Below are 19,691 nucleotides of genomic sequence, written 5' to 3' on the forward strand. Positions count from 1 at the left end.
AGTGAGGATTGCAATGTAACGGGCAGCTGCAACCAGGAGGGCAAGACCTGAAGAGGGATTGCTGGGAGCTGTAGTCCCCCCCCCCATAGGACAGCTAGCACTAAAGACTTTCTCTTCTATTTTTGATACATAAAAAGGAGCCCCGCGGTCCCTGCCTACGAATGGCAATTTCTACGGTCTGACTGAGTCAGTGTTGGGCCTAACCATGTGTTAGCTGCATCTGAAGTTAAGTGTTGAGCAGGAGAGAGAGAGAGAGAGAGTGATAGTCTGCAAGCAAGTGTTGTGCAGGAGGAGTTTGAAGAAGTGTCATATAGGGGGGACATATAGTTCAAATGTTGACAGTTCTAAGATGTAAACTATAACTCCTTTTTGATGGCTATACTACTATGTGAGTAAAAGAAGTGCTGACTATGGTGCATATACAAATGTAATGTATGTTTTTTCTTATAAGCAATAAAACCTTTTATGATTTAAAAAAGAAGAAGTGTCATATACAAGAAGTGTACATAGTTCTGTCCCAAATTGACTGTTCTAAAATTCTACCGGGCCTCTCATAAATTCCCATCCCTATCCAAGTTTAAATCCCTCAATAAAAGCACAAAAACAAGCATGGGCTGTTCATTGACTCAAGGTGATTGGGAAGTGAATGCCGGGCTGGGCAGGGTGACAGGTGGACCACAACTTCCAGCAGCCCCTATGGGGGTATTGCTACACTCATCCTATGATATAATTGCACAAAAAAAAAAACCTAGCACACTAGAAAAGGACTTTAATGGTACCAAGTTGGGTAAAATATCAAAAAGATTTTATTATACAAAGTTTAAAATGTATACATATAACATAAACATATACAATAATACCACAGACATTGACATAAAAATTATACTATAATAATCTCTGTATTATCCTCATTAACCTCACTGCAGTCGGGGAATGAGTGGCTCCCTGCAACATCGACGCATATGCATTTCACAGGTGATAACCCGCTTCTTCAGGAAGATACATTACAGTCAAGCTCTAAAATAGAAGAGATGTAAACATCAATTTCAGCCAAATATTCATCAACGTGTATGTTAACCCACTAAGTGTTTGAACATACCTCAAAATACATAATCAAAAAACAGAATCACAAAAAAAACAAAGTGGTCATCCTATAATTAACTGTTGCCAACTCTTTGGCCAAAATAGGGTAGTCCACATGGATTTCTTTAGAGGTGTCAAGGTCCCTAAGGAGGTTTCAAGTAGGCAATTATCTACAAAAGATATCACATACAAATACTCATAAGAAGTGTGTAGCTTGCTTCACTAGCTTCATTAGCAACAGTTCTGTTACATTTTTATCTATTACTATCAGTTCTGTCTCTGGTGTATACAGTTTCTGCTCCAATCCCAAAGCATGCGCATTACAGTTGGAATGCCAACCAGCCAGAAAATGGACAGGTCATGGGAATGCACATCAACTATATATCTGTCACGCCAGCAGCCCATCTGCCCACATAGACTCTCGCCGCTGATTGCCCACATGCACTAGCATATGAGTCCCAACTCCCAATGTCTCTTCACTAACTTCTGCTTATCTTAGGAATGCCAATTACTCATGTTACCCTTTTAGGTATCAAGACTGCAGAAACTTTCACTTATCTTCTAGACTTGTTAAGCAAGATTACAAACTTTCTTTATATTTTCTCTACAAGGTTATATGGAGAACCAATTAGAGATTTCAACTATCTAGAGTAGTTAAATAATTTCTCTAACTCAGGAACTATTTTGTAGGAAGATTTTAATGATGTCTATGAAACTTTTTTTTAACCCTTGATAATAAAAAGCACTCACTTTTCGCAAAAGTCATGATGCAACCATTTTTCCTATACAATTTTACTATATGCAAAAGATACATCCGATATTATAAACACAAGCTGGCACTCTAGTAAAAATCCCTGGTATGCTTTATTACTTTAAATGGCCCAATAGGTACACTGACAAATGTAGATATTTGGTACTGTGCAAAGGTTTTAGGAAGGTGTGTAATAATGCTGTAAATAAGAATGCTTTAAAAAAAATTATATATATATATATATATATATATATATATATATATATATATATATATATATAAATTTTTTTTTTTTTTTCTTACAATTTCACTCATTGTCATTGTAATGAAATTACAGGCGTATGTAGAAAGACTGAAAAATAGCCTTCTTTTGCTGCTTTAATTTTCTCAAAATTTCTAGTTATTGTAGCACAGAAGGATTTGCTTCTTCCTCCTCCTAGGCTTTTCTTCATCTTGTGGCAGCAAAAATTATCACCTCCGTCCTGCTGCAATACAGTGATGTCAGCCAAGGACCCCCAGCTATTTTTCCCAGTCTATGCAAGGCAAACTCTCGTCTTCATCCTCCGATTCAGGTGAAGCCTCTTTAATTTGTCTAAGTGCCTCATGAATGCTGCGTGTCAGTGGGTATGCATCACTCAAAAGTGTGAAAGATTCTCTTAAAACATCTTTCTGAACCCTTTTCAGTTTCACCCACTTCCTGATTTGTGCCAATATATTATTGCTGTCGTCTTCATCAAGGAAAGGTGCCAGAGTCCTTTGCTCCACCTTTCTCAGATGAAAACTTCCATCCATTGGTGAGCTCACTCTTCCTTGCTGCAGGCCTTCAAGAGCTCCAGTTTTCTTCAACTTTTTTCTGGCACTGACAAGTTGACTGCTGTGAAATATTTGGGTTAAGGGGACGCCTGCAAGTGTTGGAGGTGCAGTGTCCTCCGACTCCTTCTTGACATGTATAACTCTGACATCTAAAGGTTCAGTCTCCTCTCTTAAAGAAGGTGGAGATGGAGGTGGTGGCGGTGGAGGAGGAGGTGGATCATAGAACACAGGCAGAGACTGGGGTTGTACAGTATCTAGTTCAAGTTTTTCACTGCTGAAAGTGGGAAGAGAAGCTGTTTCAGGAAGTTGAGAGCTAACTGTGTCAAGAGGTAAGGAATTCTCTTCAAGCTGTGATTGTATGAACATCCAATGGCTGTAACACTTCTAGCATTTCCAAATCAGGTATTCCTTAAGTCTGAATACTGACAGCGAGGGATTGTGGTTCATCAAGGCTTGGGGTAGTTCTTTCTGTGGGTTTCCTTCTGCCTGGAGTCGAAATCTTGTTGATTGTATTACTTGCCCGGGATGACGCTGTTTAAATGTGTGGAGTCTATCCAAGGTCTTTTGTCGCTCCTGACTAACCAAAGTGTTCTTTTGTTCTTCCTCATCTTGCTGTTTGTCACGCTTTAGCTGTGCAGCATGGTGTGCTTCATATTCCTCGTCACTATAAAATTGTTGCTGTATCTTCTCTGTATGCTTGGCATTACAGATCTTCTTTTTGTTTCTGAGGTAGGCTTTCTTGGCTGAAATTCGGCCACATTTTGCCCCAAACTGCTGAACTTTCTGCTGAAGTTTAAGCAGTTCTTCTCTTTGTAAATGGATAGAAGCTGTCATGTCTTCAGTTGCAACAACTTCATCTCTTTTCTCTGACCTCTGATGTTTGATGCTCTCTAGCTGAGCTGTAAGTAGTAGCTCCTCACATTTGAGAATCTCAAACTGGACTTCATGTAGCTGAAGCTAATGAGTATAAGAATATGCTTTTAACACGTCTAATACAGCTATCGCTTCTTCTCCGCCATGTAAACTCTGCATCCCTTCTTTCAGTGCATGTTTCTTTTGTTCTAGACACATTTCTTTTCTCGCATCAGTTGTAAAGTCTCCTTGGAAACCCCATACTGAAGCTTTTCCAGGCGCTCCACAGCAGCTGTCCAGGCTGTCTTCCCAAACTTCTTTTGGTCAGCTGTCATGCGATCATACACAGCCTTTTGGGCCTTTGCTGTGATTTCAAAATATTTAACAGTTAGGTCCTGAATAGAAAGTAAGGCCATGTGAGCCTTCTTTTGCCAATCCGCATCATCTTTCTTCAGGCTCTCAATTCTTCTAGGGCCCAAATAGTAATTCTCTAGGGAAATCTTTATGTGTTAAAATGTGGAAATAAGTGCAGCGCTGCACCAAATAGTATATAGACTTAAATAGTGTACAATAAGCAGCTAACACACCTCTAGACACAGGCAAAGACAACAAATAATATAAATATAGTGTAGCGCTATGTGCACATATAAATAATGTGTCAACTTTAACTTAACACACAAACAATAATATAACGATAAGTGGTACAAATACCATAAAAATTGCAGTGAATAAATAACGTGAATCAAAAAGTATATATATATATATGGATAAAGCTCAAAAGCAGGTTAATGTTTTTTAGAAAAACATAATGTGCGATAAATCAAATAAATTAGTTCATAAGAAATGGGCAACGATAATGATGATGAAATAGTGGGATAGAAAACCACCACCAAACAGTTTATAAGTATAAAAAGTACAAAAAATCCAAAAAAAAAAAAAAAAAAAAAGAATTTTTAACTCCTGGGGTTTCTGAATAAACGGAATAGTTCACTTCTGGTGGATGGATATGAAGAAAATCGCAAGTGGATAGAAGATCAAAGCAAGTGGCAGGACCATCACCGGAGCAACAAAAGAGGCTTACCAGAGTCTGATGACCTGAAAAGACTTACGTCTTACAAGTCTCAGAAGGCGTGGTGACCAACAGGTCTGGCGAGAAGAATCGTCATATAATCCTCAGCTTCCAAAAGAAGGGGGGGAGGGAGGCTCTCACCAAGATATTGATCGTCCCCAAGATGGTCCAAACAGGCCCAGTAGATGTTTTTATAGAACATGCGAGAAGAAAAACTCACATGGCATAATATCGTTTTAAAAAAAATTTATTAAAATAGTAAAAATAAGGCACTCACATGGTAGAAGATCAGACACAGCTTATATACAATCAGTTGCGGTAATCATAAGGGGTCCACCCAACATGTTTCGGCATACAAAGCCTTCATCTGGGGTGTGGAGCCCCCCCATGTCACCGCTATTTATACAAGAAATGACCCCCATTGGGGGTGTCACAATACAGGAAGTGATGCGAATGATGTCACTTCCTGATAAAATAGGGCAGTAATATTAAACTGTCTGTATGTGCAGAATAAACCAATCAATATTATATTTACTGATGACATTAGCATAGGGAAGTATGAGTAATAAGATAAAGGCAGGACGCTAAGTAAAAAGGTTCGGAAACGAACCGAGTGCATTCCAAGCCTCAATTTCAATGTAACCAGATCTTATTGGCCGAAGCGCCGTCCCGCGCCGACCAATAGATCCAGCGTATGCGCAATGACGTCATCCGCAACGTATGCGCAATGACGTCATCCGCTATGTGAAGGCGGCGCCGGTGCGCTCACCTCATGAAACCAAACCTCTGTTTCATGTCAACCAACACAGCGCTTCCTGGAATGTAAAGCCAGGGCGCTGATAGGTTGAAGAGACCTGGAAAGAAGTCATGAAGACAAAACAGTGTCAGCAGAGGGGAAAATAAATATCAGAATATTTAAACAGTAATAAACAACATAAGTAAAATGACTTAGCTGATTACAATAATAAAGAACAGCAAACCGTAATTAGAAAAAATGGATGGATAAAAATTAATGAATAAAAATTAATGAATAAAAATTAGGAGTGACACCACCAATGAGGGGCACCCCATACATAATTTATAAACCAAGGACCAAAACAAGAAATAATAAATAAATACACATTAGTATATAGAGTGTCAATCTAAAAAATACTTGTAGGTGAGTACAAAATATCAATAATAATGAAAAAGAAAAAGAATAAAAGTAAATGGTATTAAAAAAGAGAGATAACTACGCTCGATTAATAAAAGAATTAATGTCCCACTCCACGTTAATTCCTTGTGGGAAGTGGGACCCCAATTCGTATATCCAATAAGTTTCAAGGCGGGAGACCCCCCTAAGAGTAGAACCCCCACGCCAGGGGGCAACATATTTATCAATGATGAGAAATTGCGTACCCTCAGGATTTCTATCATGAAATTCCCTGTAGTGTCGGGGTACGGTGTGCTTAGTACTACCTGCTATGATGAGGTTAATATGTTCAGATACCCGTGTGGTAAAAGATCTAATAGTACGTCCCACATACCGTTTGCCACACGGGCAAGTCAAGAGATAAACAACCCCAGTGGTAGCACAGGTACAAAATCGCTTGATCTCATAGGAACGGCCAGTCACAGTAGAAGAAAAACTGTGACTCGCCCTCCTACCGCTAATGTTAAATTGACAAACCAAACATTTTTTGCAAGGAAAAAAACCGATCAGATTATGGAAAAAGGAAGGTTTACTTGGGGGGTTGATAACGTTAGGTGCAAGCTTATTTCTAAGAGATGGAACACCTCTAAAAACAACCTTGGGGGTTTCGGGCAACAATGGGCCCAAAACCTTGTCAGTTTTGAGGACATCCCAATGGTGTCTGAAAATTTTTTTGACGTGCTTATGTTGGAGAGAGAAAGACGTCAAAAAGGACCATTTAAAGTCCTCATTTATATATCGAGGTTTATCCTCAAGTAGTACCTGACGGTCCATCAAACTAGCATTATTAATCTCATTATCCAAATCGGAGGGGTTGTACCCCTTCTCTAGGAACCTATCCTTAAGAAACGCAGCTTGGATCATAAAGGTGTTAAGATCAGTACAATTCCTACGTAATCGCAGGAATTGACTTTTCGGAATTGATCTGATCCAAGGTGCGTGATGACAACTATCTGTAGGTAAATATCCATTCCGATCGGTGGATTTGAAGTAAGTGCTAAATACAAATTGGTTTTCTTTTCTTTCAATAACCAAGTCCAAAAAATGGACTGAGGTAGTACTTGACTCGAATGACAGAACAATGTTCCTGTTATTATTATTAAGGGTCGCAATGAAGTCAGTCAGATCATCCAGACTACCAGTCCATAGGAGGAGGATGTCGTCTATGTACCGAGCCCACATCAAGAGGTGTGGATTACTCATAGCATAGACGACATCCTCCTCCCACTTAGCCATAAATAAATTGGCAAGACTGGGAGCAAACTTGGCTCCCATCGCGACCCCCTTGTGTTGCCGGTAGAATCGACCATCGAACCAAAAGTAATTGTGTTGAGTTGCGAACTCAATCAGTTCGATGATATAATCCACCTGGGGTGAAGCGAGAGAGACATCCCTATCGAGAAAATATTTGACAGCGTCTATACCCTGACGGTGTGGGATACAGGTGTACAGGGATGTAACGTCTGCAGTTGCCATGATGAGGCCACCAGAGTACGAAACATCAGAAAGCATTCTGATGACATCTCTGGTATCTTTTAAGTAAGACGGCATCTTTGACACGGATGGCTGGAGGAAAAAATCAATGTATCTCCCGATTTTCGAAGTGACTGAGTCGATGCCACTAATTATTGGCCGACCTGGAGGGTGTAGGGGGTCCTTATGGACTTTAGGCAGATAATACATGACAGGTATGCATGGAGCGAGGGGGACTAAGAACGATCTCTCTTTTTTATTTAAAATACAAGAATTAAAACCCTTGGAAACTAGACATTGTAAATCTTTTTTATATTGCTGTGTGGGATTAGTGAATAATTCAATATATGTCTCTTGATCTCCTAAAATACGATACATCTCATTAATATAATCAGATTTAATTAATAAAACGATGCCACCGCCTTTGTCGATGGTCGATTCTACCGGCAACACAAGGGGGTCGCGATGGGAGCCAAGTTTGCTCCCAGTCTTGCCAATTTATTTATGGCAAAGTGGGAGGAGGATGTCGTCTATGCTATGAGTAATCCACACCTCTTGATGTGGGCTCGGTACATAGACGACATCCTCCTCCTATGGACTGGTAGTCTGGATGATCTGACTGACTTCATTGCGACCCTTAATAATAATAACAGGAACATTGTTCTGTCATTCGAGTCAAGTACTACCTCAGTCCATTTTTTGGACTTGGTTATTGAAAGAAAAGAAAACCAATTTGTATTTAGCACTTACTTCAAATCCACCGATCGGAATGGATATTTACCTACAGATAGTTGTCATCACGCACCTTGGATCAGATCAATTCCGAAAAGTCAATTCCTGCGATTACGTAGGAATTGTACTGATCTTAACACCTTTATGATCCAAGCTGCGTTTCTTAAGGATAGGTTCCTAGAGAAGGGGTACAACCCCTCCGATTTGGATAATGAGATTAATAATGCTAGTTTGATGGACCGTCAGGTACTACTTGAGGATAAACCTCGATATATAAATGAGGACTTTAAATGGTCCTTTTTGACGTCTTTCTCTCTCCAACATAAGCACGTCAAAAAAATTTTCAGACACCATTGGGATGTCCTCAAAACTGACAAGGTTTTGGGCCCATTGTTGCCCGAAACCCCCAAGGTTGTTTTTAGAGGTGTTCCATCTCTTAGAAATAAGCTTGCACCTAACGTTATCAACCCCCCAAGTAAACCTTCCTTTTTCCATAATCTGATCGGTTTTTTTCCTTGCAAAAAATGTTTGGTTTGTCAATTTAACATTAGCGGTAGGAGGGCGAGTCACAGTTTTTCTTCTACTGTGACTGGCCGTTCCTATGAGATCAAGCGATTTTGTACCTGTGCTACCACTGGGGTTGTTTATCTCTTGACTTGCCCGTGTGGCAAACAGTATGTGGGACGTACTATTAGATCTTTTACCACACGGGTATCTGAACATATTAACCTCATCATAGCAGGTAGTACTAAGCACACCGTACTCCGACACTACAGGGAATTTCATGATAGAAATCCTGAGGGTACGCAATTTCTCATCATTGATAAATATGTTGCCCCCTGGCGTGGGGGTTCTACTCTTAGGGGGGTCTCCCGCCTTGAAACTTATTGGATATACGAATTGGGGTCCCACTTCCCACAAGGAATTAACGTGGAGTGGGACATTAATTCTTTTATTAATCGAGCGTAGTTATCTCTCTTTTTTAATACCATTTACTTTTATTCTTTTTCTTTTTCATTATTATTGATATTTTGTACTCACCTACAAGTATTTTTTAGATTGACACTCTATATACTAATGTGTATTTATTTATTATTTCTTGTTTTGGTCCTTGGTTTATAAATTATGTATGGGGTGCCCCTCATTGGTGGTGTCACTCCTAATTTTTATTCATTAATTTTTATTCATTAATTTTTATCCATCCATTTTTTCTAATTACGGTTTGCTGTTCTTTATTATTGTAATCAGCTAAGTCATTTTACTTATGTTGTTTATTACTGTTTAAATATTCTGATATTTATTTTCCCCTCTGCTGACACTGTTTTGTCTTCATGACTTCTTTCCAGGTCTCTTCAACCTATCAGCGCCCTGGCTTTACATTCCAGGAAGCGCTGTGTTGGTTGACATGAAACAGAGGTTTGGTTTCATGAGGTGAGCGCACCGGCGCCGCCTTCACATAGCGGATGACGTCATTGCGCATACGTTGCGGATGACGTCATTGCGCATACGCTGGATCTATTGGTCGGCGCGGGACGGCGCTTCGGCCAATAAGATCTGGTTACATTGAAATTGAGGCTTGGAACGCACTCGGTTCGTTTCCGAACCTTTTTACTTAGCGTCCTGCCTTTATCTTATTACTCATACTTCCCTATGCTAATGTCATCAGTAAATATAATATTGATTGGTTTATTCTGCACATACAGACAGTTTAATATTACTGCCCTATTTTATCAGGAAGTGACATCATTCGCATCACTTCCTGTATTGTGACACCCCCAATGGGGGTCATTTCTTGTATAAATAGCGGTGACATGGGGGGGCTCCACACCCCAGATGAAGGCTTTGTATGCCGAAACATGTCGGGTGGATCCCTTATGATTACCGCAACTGATTGTATATAAGCTGTGTCTGATCTTCTACCATGTGAGTGCCTTATTTTTACTATTTTAATAAATTTTTTTTAAAACGATATTATGCCATGTGAGTTTTTCTTCTCGCATGTTCTATAAAAACATCTACTGGGCCTGTTTGGACCATCTTGGGGACGATCAATATCTTGGTGAGAGCCTCCCTCCCCCCCTTCTTTTGGAAGCTGAGGATTATATGACGATTCTTCTCGCCAGACCTGTTGGTCACCACGCCTTCTGAGACTTGTAAGACGTAAGTCTTTTCAGGTCATCAGACTCTGGTAAGCCTCTTTTGTTGCTCCGGTGATGGTCCTGCCACTTGCTTTGATCTTCTATCCACTTGCGATTTTCTTCATATCCATCCACCAGAAGTGAACTATTCCGTTTATTCAGAAACCCCAGGAGTTAAAAATTCTTTTTTTTTTTTTTTTTTTTTTTTTTTTTTTTTGGATTTTTTGTACTTTTTATACTTATAAACTGTTTGGTGGTGGTTTTCTATCCCACTATTTCATCATCATTATCGTTGCCCATTTCTTATGAACTAATTTATTTGATTTATCGCACATTATGTTTTTCTAAAAAACATTAACCTGCTTTTGAGCTTTATCCATATATATATATATATACTTTTTGATTCACGTTATTTATTCACTGCAATTTTTATGGTATTTGTACCACTTATCGTTATATTATTGTTTGTGTGTTAAGTTAAAGTTGACACATTATTTATATGTGCACATAGCGCTACACTATATTTAAATCTTTATTTGTTGCCTTCGTAACATTGCCAGTGAGTGAAACACAGCCATTAACTGAAACAGAAACAGCTGTGTAGGAAGCATGAAACGGGGTGAGGAACAACCAAAATCTGCTACTAAGTTGAGGTTGTGGAATACAGTTTTATGTCACAAGTCATACAATAAGGCAAGACTGAGCACAGCAACAAGACACAAGGTAGTTATACTGCATCAGCAAGGTCTCTCCCAGGGAAAGATTTCAAAGCAGACTGGGGTTTCAAGATGTGCTGTTCAAGCACTTTTGAAGAAGAACAAACAAATGGGCAATGTTGAGGGCTGTAGATGCAGTGGTTAGCCAAGAAAACTTAATGCAGCAGAAGAAAGACACGTCATGCTTATTTCACTTAGACAATGGAAGATGTCCAGCAGTGCCATCAGCACAGAACTGTCAGAAACCAGTGGGACCCAGGTATACGAATCTACAGTCCGGTGAAGTCTAGCCAGAAGTGGTCTTCATGGAAGAATTGCAGCCAAAAAGCCATACCTTGGACATGGAAACAAGGCTAAGCGACTCAACTATGCACAAAAACATTTAAACTGGGGTGCAGAAAAATGGCAGCAGGTGCTCGGGACTGATGAGTCGAAATGTAAAAATGTTTGGTTGTAGTAGGAAATCGTTTGTTCACCAAAGAGCTGGAGAGTGGTACAATAATCCACAATGTCCACCCAAGAATCTTTCACAAGCATTCTCTTTGTCGCTATGAGGGACTGAAACTAGGTCCATCTACACTGCCTCTCCATTGTGCGTTAGATCCTTTGAAGAAGAACACACACCACTATATATCCATCAGTACCATACCTCGCTTTAATCACCCTATGGGGCATCCTTCACCTTTTGGGCCTTCTGTGTAGTAGCAAAGACAAATAAACCCTTGATTCGAGTGAAAAATATTCAGCTGCACTAGATAACTCAGAATCTATCCATATCTTTTTCAATAGAAAAAGTCTATGAAAACTTTTTATGGCACAGATAACAATAAAAAAATATTGCCGCTCTGTTTGCTTTTTATGTCTAATGTCTCCTTTTCCAACCTCCTGTCTCTATATGCTATCCATTGCATTGCTTTACCTCCTCATAAGTGTGACACATATTTATTGAATGTGAAAATAGATGAGCGGAACAACTGATGTCATTAATATTTAAGTATGTCATCGGGATCCTGTCAGTTCATTATTTTTCAGCCTCTCTCTTTCATTCTTCTTTCCCGTTTTAATCATTATCTTGCCAGCTTGGTGGTGACCTATGGTGTCATCATGTGATTAAGTATGTTTCTTTGCCTTTGATTTAGAGCAAAAAAAATTCAAAATACAATGATATTTACTGAAATAAAGGCTGTGTATGTGTGAGATTCACATTGACACGAGAGAACAATAAAACAGGAAAGTTTTGGATAACTTAGGGCATTGTGTAGTAAGAGAAAAGTATGACATACAGTCCTCCCCTTCTGTTTGTAGATCACAATCTGCTGTATCATATGGGCTTATCTATTAGCCTGGCACAGTAATTGCTGGGCATTTGGAGCTGGTCAAAACAAGCCACAGCTTGTAATTATTCTGCAGAACAAACAAATTAAAAATAATAACAAAGAGCAAGATCATCCATCTGCACTTATAAAGTCAGCATTGCTTTGTAGGTTTGACTAGTGGTAACTTTATGAAGTACATTTATCTAGTACCTACTGTATATTGGAGTGCACATGGTTATCAGCAGTACTCAGGAAGGATGTGATATTCAAGTTAGGCCCAGTCGGCGTTTTTTGTCCATTCAGGTTAAAGTGACGAGCCTCCCCGCAATTCCCTCCCACTTTCTTCTTTTAGGATAGAAATCCAAAGTCAACTACCTTACCTACTCATCCTTACCACATTCCTCCCATCACTTTGTTCTTCTTTTTGAGATAGGAATCCAAGTTCATCACCCTAGCCACTAATTTTCCCCACAATCCCCCCAATACTTTGTTCTTTCACAGATAAGCGTTCAAGTTCACCAACCCACCCACTCTTCCTTCCCACTTTGTTCTTCTTTTAGGATAGAATTCCAAAGTTCACTACTCTTCCCACTCATCCTTACCACATTATCCCCCCTCCCCAACTTCCAAACTAGTTTGTTCTTCTTTTGGAGATAGGAGTCCAAGTTCACCACCCTACTCACTCCTCCTCCCCACAATCCCCCAATACCTTTCTCTTTCACAGATAGGAGTACACATTCACCATGCTACCCACTCATCCATCCTGCAATATTATAATATTTCTCCCACCACGTTGTTCATCTTTTGGAGATAGGAGTCCGTGTTCACCACCCTACTCACTCATCTTCCCCGCGATCCCCCAATACTTTGTTCTTTCACAGATAGGAGTCTAAGTTCACCATACTACCTACTCATCCTCCCCCCAACACCCTGCCACTCTGTTCTTCTTTTAGGATAGAATTCCAAAGTTCACTACTCTACCCACTCCTTGACACATCCCCCCTCCTCCACCAATTTGTTCATTTCTTTGGAGATAAGAGTCAAAGTTCACCACCCTACCCACTCATGCTCTGCACAATCCCCTGACACTTTGCTCTTCTTTCCAAGATAGGGGTCCAAAGTTCACCACCCTCCCTTGTACCTCCATAGGCAGGTTAAGGGCAACAAACTGGTGAAACTTCTGAGGGATAAAACAAATCAGTAGACTTAAGGAATTTAAAGTGGTTGTAAAGGCAGTAGGTTTTTTACCTTATTGCATTCTATGTATTCTACAGGGTGAGGCGGCAAACTGCCTGAGGACTGGCGGAATGCTTGACTGAGGTATACAGCCAAAGACTTGTCTGAGAAGGCCGGTGGAACATTGCATTCATATTGAATTTCATTCTAAATCAAATTTTGAAATATGGTTATATTCTTTCTATCCAATTTTATTCTATTGTTTTTGCTATTCTGTTCTATTCTATTATTATATTTTCTATTCCATTCTTTTCTTTGCCTATTATATATATTTTTTTCTATTCTATTCTTTGCAAGTTCAAATTTATTCAATTTGAAATTTGAATTTCAGAAAATAAATTGTTATATTCTATTCTATTGTATTATTTTCTATTCTATTTTATTATATTCTAATATTTTATTTTCTATTCTATTAGTTTCTATTCTATTCCATTCTTTTCTATTCAATTCAAATGTATTCTATTCAAAATTCAAATTTCGGAAGATGGTTATATGCTTTCTATTCTATTGTTTTTTTTTCTATTCTATTCCATTCTGTTTTGAATTCTATTCTATTCTATTCTTTTCTATTCTAATTTCAATGTATTCTTTTCGGAATAAGAGGGTTATGTTCTATTTTATTCAATTTTCTTTCTATTATATTCTTTTCTGTTCTATTCTATTATATTTTCCCTATTCTACTCTTTTCTATTGTATACAATTCAAATTTTTTCTATTTGAAATTAGAATTTCAGAAGATGGTTATATTCTTTCTATTTTGATCTATTCTATTTTTTTATTCTATTCTATTCTATTCTATTCTATTCCTTTATGTTCTATTCTATTTTGTTCTGTTCTTTTATTTTCTATTCTATTTTGCTCTGTTTTACTCTATTCTTTTCTATTCTTTTGTTTTCTATTCTATTTTTTCTGTTCTTTTATTTTCTATTCTGTTCTGTTTTATTCTATTATATTCTATTCTTTTATTCTAATATTTTCCAATCTATTATATTCTTTCTATTCCTTTATTTTCTATACTAATTTATTCTCTTCGGAAATTCAAATTCAAATTTGAATTAGAAAACCATTCGAATTTAATTAGAAAACTATTCAAATTCGAATTTTGTCTGAAATTTTGTTTAGTTATTTTGGATTAGTGTAAATTCATTACGATTGTAATTCAGAAATTAGGATACATCCGAATTTCCAAATAACAAAAATTGTGTTCAGATTTCAGTTGGGAACAAAATGAACTGCACATGTGTAGACAGTTGTTGAGGGAGGAGGTTGGTGGGGAGGGGAACTCTGCACTTTAAAGGGGAAGTAAACCCATCGATTTAATAGTTTCAAAAAACAGTTACTTTCCCGGCATGCCGGAAATACTAACTGTCATATTGGTTGTGCTCTCAACCAAACTGTCAAACCATCCAATGGTTGGTGTCATAACTGATTACATGTGCAGCACCATGGCAGTTGAAGATTAAACGGAGGCCAAGATGGCAGCTTCCTTGGCTGAAAATGATAGCAGGGTTTACTTCCACTTTAACTGTCACTTAGTTTTACATTATTAAAGCGGAGGCCCGCCCACCCCTACAAAACATTCAAGCCAGCAGATACGCATACTGTAGCTGCTGACTTTTATTAATAGGACACTTACTTGTCCTGGAGTCCAGTGATGTCGGCTGATGTTTCTATCAGCTGTCAGGTTCTGCCATTGCCGGCAAGGCAACCCATCAGTGAAGCATTACGGCTTCACGCCAGTTTCCTACTTCTACTGGCCTGGCAGCGGGGGAAGGAGGAGAAGGGAGTCGAGCTGCTGACGTAATTTGCTACAGCACTGGAGGTGGGGAGGAGACAAATGAGAGGAAGTTCCACTTTTGGGTGGAACTCCACTTTAAAATTGCTGTTCCCAGGCCAATGGAATTTGTAAAGAAAATGTCTGCTGCCTTGGTATATGTTCCCGAAGGGAGTGCCCAGCCCTCCATGCCATTTCTTTGACAATCTATTGCCTATCAGCCTAAAAAATGGTCATGGCTGTTTTTTCAACATTTGGATCCAATCGATTTCAGTGAGGTTCGGATTTGGCACCCAAACTTCGGTACGGTTTGGGGAGCCCACTCTGAACCAAACCCAGGTGCATCCAGCTCATCACTAATCATTAACAAGTTATTTTCATCTGCTGCCTAATGGATGGATTTTGTATTCTTACACAATTTTCTGCAAACTCCATCTCCATGAGATCGCATGTCAAAATCCTGGAAGCTCAACATTTTTTATTTTCTACAATATCCATGTTTGACACTAGCAATCATTTTGCAGTCAGTGTTACTTAGATCATGTTTTTTTCCTACTTCTAATATTAGCCATATATAGTTTAAGTAGCTGTACAAGTGATCACTAATTATAAGGATGGGAACATTTTAATAAAGGCAAAGGGGTCATTGATCCCATAAAGACGAGGGGCCATTACCAAGCAAGCAAGCAATTAAACCTCATTAGCAGAAACATTAAAGTATAAACAATATATGAGGCTTATGGATCTTCCTCCCAATAGGCATGCTGGTGTCTATTGTGAATGGGCGGTGCAATGCATAGCACTGTTTACTTCTTTACTTTTTTTTTATTTTTAAAGTCACAAATTGATGTTACATTTAAGCCTAAAGCAAGCTTATTCTGACACTTTTGTTTACAAGTAAAAATCAGCATTTTTTTTTTTTAGCTAGAAAAATACTTAGAACCCCCAAAACATATTTTATATATATATATATATATATATATATTACACACATACACACACAATATATTAATAAATCACCAAAAGTATTTGGACGCCTGCCTTTACACACACATGAACTTTAATAGCATCATCCCAGTCTAATGCCTTGTACACACGATAGGATTTTCCGATGGAAAATGTGTGGTAGGACCTCGTTGTCGGAAATTCCGACCGTGTGTAGGCTCCATCACACATTTTCCTTTGGAATTTCCGACACACAAAGTTTGAGAGCAGGCTATAAAATTTTCCGACAACAAAATCCGTTGTCGGAAATTACGATCGTGTGGACACAAATCCGACACACAAAGTGCCACGCACGCTCAGAATAAATAGAGATGAAAGCTATTGGCTACTGCCCTGTTTATAGTCCCGACATACGCGTTTTACGTCACTGTGCTCAGAACGATCGGTTTTCCGACAACTTTATGTGACTGTGTGTATGCAAGACAAGTTTGAACCAACATCCGTCGAAAAAAATCCATGGATTTTGTTGTCGGAATGTCCGATCAATGTCCGATCGTGTGTACAGGGCATTAGTCCATAGGGTTCAATGTTGAGTTGGCCCACCCTTTGCAGTTTCAACTCTTCTGGGAAGGCTGTCCACAAGGTTTGGGAGTGTGTCTATGGGAATGTTTGGCCATTCTTCCAGAAGTGCATTTGTGAGGTCAGGCACTGATGTGGACGAGAAGGCCTGGCTCACAGTCCCTGCTTTAATTCATCCCAAAGCTGTAGTATCAGGTTAAGGTCACGACTCTGTGCAGGCCAGTCAAGTTCCTCCACCCCAAACTTGCTCATCTATGTCTTTATGGACCTTGCTTTGTGCACTGGTCCAAATCATTTGGTGGAGGGGGATTATGGTGTGGGGTTGTTTTTCAGGGGTTGGGCTTTGCCCCTTAGTTCCAGTGAAGGGAACTCTTAAGGCATCAGCATACCAAGACATTTTGGACAATTTCATGATCCCAACTTTGTGGGAACAGTTTGGGGATGGCCCCTTACTGTTCCGACATGACTGCGCACCAGTGCACAAAGCAAGGTCCATAAAGACATGGATGACAGACCACTGTACTGGCCCTCTGCCGGTACCATGTGATCGCTGTGATCGATCACAGCAGATCACATAACAATTGTACACAATGAAAGGCTTTGATTCATGCCATTCATTGTGTGCTATTATAATGAGCTCTGTGATTGGTCACAGTGATCACATAATACAGACAGGGTCAACCACAGCCCATCTGTACCATGTGATTGGCTGTGGGCAATCACAATAGTAAACACTGAATGAATTCTGAAAAAATGGTTGCTTATAACTGTAAACTTAAAAAAAAAAAAAAAAATCCTGATCACTCTCAAGAGTAGTACAGAGTTACTATGGTAACACTGTATGGTCTGGTGACTGTATGTAAAAAAATGTGAAATAAGAAAAATAAGTAACAAAAAAACAAAAGAAAAAAAAAAAAAAAAAAAATATATATATATATATATATATATATATATATATATTATTATTTACATACCGTTGCCAGTCATCACCGCCACACCAGTTATATGATGATGTTTTAGGGCACTGGTGACATATGTAAAAACATTTTTAACTGCTTGCTTACTGGGCACTAAAACCCTCTTCCTGCCCAGGCCAATGCAACACTGTACCCAAATTACATTTTTATCATTTTTTTTTCACACAAATAGAGCTTTCTTTTGGTGGTATTTGATCACTGCTTGTTTTTTTTATTTTTTGCTAAAAATTTGGAAAAAGAAAAAAAAAACAGTTTCATAGTTTGTAAACAGGTAATTTTTCTCATTCATTGATGTGCGCTGATGAGGCTGTTTTGAGGGGCACTGGTAGGTGGCACCGATAGGCACTAATAAAGCTGCACAGATGGGCACTGATAGGCTGGACAGATGGGCACTGATAAGTTGCACTGATGGAAACTGATAAAGCAGCACAGATGGGCACTGATGGGCAATGATGAGACTGCACTGGTGGGCACTGATAGGTGGCAGTGAGAGGTGGCACTGATGGGTGGCACTGATGGGCACCGATGGGCGGCACTGTTATGTGGCACTAATAAGTGGCACTGATGGGCACTGATAGGCACTGGTAGGTGACACTGATAGGCACCACTGACAGGTGGTACTGATGATGAGGCACTGATTGGCAGCACTGATGGGCACTGATATGTGGTACTGGTGGGCATTGATAGGTGGCACTGGTGGGCACTGGCGGGTGGCAGTGGTGGGCACTGCTTAGCAGCAGTGGGTGTCCATGTGCGGGACCGATGTCCCTCTGACAGAAGCCGGTAATCGGCTTTTTTTTTCCTCCTCAAGCTGTCAGCTTGAGGGGTTAAAAAAAGCTGATTACGATCTTCTGTTTATAACACCTGATCAACTGTCATTGGCTGACAGCTAATCGCTTGGTAAGAAGCTGGGAATTTCTTTCGACTATAGTGCGAGCGTGAGGTTAAATATGTGAAAAAAAACTTTTTTTTTTAAATTTTCTTAATTTTTCCAAATATTGTGACAAAAAAATGACAACTTCAAAAAACTTGCCATGCCTCTTACTAAATACTTTGGACTGTCTACTTTCCAAAAAGGGATCCTTTGGGGGATATTTGTACTGTCCTGGCATTTTCGGGCCCAAAGAAATGAGATGTCAGTACATCAGGATTGATCAGTTTTCAGATATACAGTATATATCATATAGTTTGTGGACTCTATAACTTTCCTACAGAGTCAGACTAAATAATGTACACTAATTTGATTTGATGTTCACCAAAAAAATGTAGCAGAATACATTTTGGCCTAAATTGATGAAGAAAGATTATTTATTTGCAAAATGTTATAACAGAAACAAAGAAAAACAATGTTTTTTCAAAATGTTTGGTTTTTTTCATTTACTTAGCAAAAAAACAACAGTGATTAAATACCACTAACAGAAAGCTCTATTTGTATGAATAAAATGATAAACATTTTACATGGGTACAGTGTTGCCTGACCGCGCAATAGTCGTTGAAAGTGCGACAGCGCTGGAGGGCTGAAAATTAGCCTGGGCAGGAAGAGGGTGAAAGTGTCCGGTATTGAAGTGGTTAAACTATCACATCATTGCATAACGTAGCAACATTTCTGGCCATGTAAGACCCCTTTAGATATGATCTTTAAGACTTTGCACACCTTTGTTTTGATACAACTGGAAATTATTTAGCTGAATGTAAAAAGTTAAATTGAACATTTCTACACTACTCCGAAACTATAAAGAGTTTTGCCTGTAGATACACTTTTAACGACAAACTTCCATACGTCAAAGCCACTTGGGCTTGCATAGCTGTAGGGTGCAGTCTTACCTCTATGTGGTCTTTTATGACAAATGACTGCGGATCAGGACAACCTGTCCAGGAACAGCGAGTATTGTTATGCTGAAAAGGAAACATTGATTCTGGAATGCTTAACATTTTTTTACCGCGTGGGAAGAAATGGTTTGATCAGAACAAGGAAGAATGAAAGAATAATGTAAAAATAATTATAATCTATGGGTGAGTTCTTAGATCTACTATGCAATCCCTGC

General features: G+C 39.0%; 1 pseudogene; it reads right to left on the reverse strand.

Annotated features, from left to right (window-relative positions):
- Positions 1–2,278: 2,278 nt before the first annotated feature.
- The window catches only part of LOC141128043 (junction-mediating and -regulatory protein-like), a 49,446-nt pseudogene continuing 32,033 nt past the window's right edge, over positions 2,279–19,691 (reverse strand).

The sequence above is a fragment of the Aquarana catesbeiana genome, linkage group LG01, assembly GCF_042186555.1.
Source record: "Aquarana catesbeiana isolate 2022-GZ linkage group LG01, ASM4218655v1, whole genome shotgun sequence".
In the NCBI taxonomy this organism is placed as follows: domain Eukaryota; kingdom Metazoa; phylum Chordata; class Amphibia; order Anura; family Ranidae; genus Aquarana; species Aquarana catesbeiana.